Source organism: Haplochromis burtoni, unplaced genomic scaffold (genome assembly GCF_018398535.1).
Source record: "Haplochromis burtoni strain Fernald_Lab_line unplaced genomic scaffold, NCSU_Asbu1 Contig_129, whole genome shotgun sequence".
NCBI lineage: Eukaryota > Metazoa > Chordata > Actinopteri > Cichliformes > Cichlidae > Haplochromis > Haplochromis burtoni.
In genome coordinates this window covers 1,036,539-1,037,901 of record NW_024582490.1, presented here as the reverse complement: position 1 = coordinate 1,037,901, position 1,363 = coordinate 1,036,539, and the positions used below count along the sequence as shown (strand labels likewise).

General features: G+C 41.6%; 1 protein-coding gene across 1 annotated transcript in view; it reads right to left on the bottom strand.

Moving 5' to 3' along the window:
- Window positions 1-377: 377 nt before the first annotated feature.
- LOC102303562 (TLE family member 3, transcriptional corepressor) overlaps window positions 378-1,363 on the bottom strand; it is a gene marked incomplete in the record, with an annotated part of 29,651 nt that continues 28,665 nt past the window's right edge. Inside the window, 1 exon segment of the mRNA XM_014336176.2 lies at window positions 378-1,363.

Here is a 1,363-nt window from a genome sequence, read left to right as displayed (position 1 = left end):
AGACTCCACAAAGTCCCAGTGAGAAAAGTAACCTTCAGCCCACAGACCTCCATGAAAACCACAATCCACGCAAGTTGTTCTTAAACTTGGCCTTTTGTACAGGTAAAGCAAACAAAGCGTACAGAGTTACCTTTGATCAGAGCTACGCCGTTTCCCTGTTTACACTCAGTTTGCTAAGCTAACAGTCTGCGGGTTGTAACATATTTATGTAAGAGTGCTATCAGGAAGCAGAATTCCCCAAAATGTCAAAGCATTCCTTTAAAGTTCCATCCCCGCGATGCTGGCTTGCGTGTCGGAGCAGTCCTTCACAATGCACGGGTGCTTGTCGGGGAACACCTGATGAACACCGTTGGGTCAAACAATATGAAATGGGCCAGTCTAGAAAAACAGTTTTATTGATTTTATTAACAACTGTACATTTCTTTTCAGTGCCGACAGCATTTGCTACATACTTTGGTGTTACTCAGAGGGGACTGGTGCATTTCACCCCATTCATAATTTCTTGTGGGAAATGCTGACAAGAACCAAGAGCACAGTTTGAATTTTACACCACCTTGATTCACTAACTTGAGTTTTTCTGTTGTTTATATTTAAGTGCCATTACCACCTCCTCATTCTTCTTCTTTTTATTATTAACAAGCATCTACAGGCATCGAGCACGTCTGTAGAGACGGACCGATCCGCGCAGTCAGTCGGGTCAAATGTCTGCCTGTCTCCCCGTCACGGCCAAACAAACACGTTCCAGGAATATTGATAAGATACAAAGGGCAGAGTAATTCCAATAGCACAGATTGGACTGTTTGAGTTTGGTCTGTAGCCAGGAAATCAATGGAGCAATTCAACATCCACATTACGTCAAGTTAGCAAAAAGCACATTGTCATTCAGTTTGTGCCCGTCGCTGTGCTTCTGCTGCCAACTGAGGTCCAAGGGTTAGGCTAAGCTTAAATGTTTCTCCATCTCCCTTAAACTAACAAGGTAAAACAAACAGGGGAGAGATAGCACAGACAGAGCAGCACACTTAGTACACTTTAAAAAGAATTTCTATATATATATATGAATGAAATTTACATCCATGTCTTTTCACGAATCATAGTGCACCGTTCGATCCCACAGTAGTCCAAAGCAGCCGAAGCTCCATCTCACACAGAAACCGTGATTTTTTTTGTCCGGTAAGAGCACTGTGACAAAAAGGCCATTTAAAAAAAAAAAAAAAAAAAAAAAATCTACAAGTTTGGTGCTCCTCTGATTTCCAAAAAAAGATCAGCCTGCAGAATGTGCTTTAAGAAAAACAAAGCGCAAAACTGTTAAAAAGTTCTCATGTCCCACTCAAATATCAAACAGAGTGGGAGGGGGAGAAAAAAA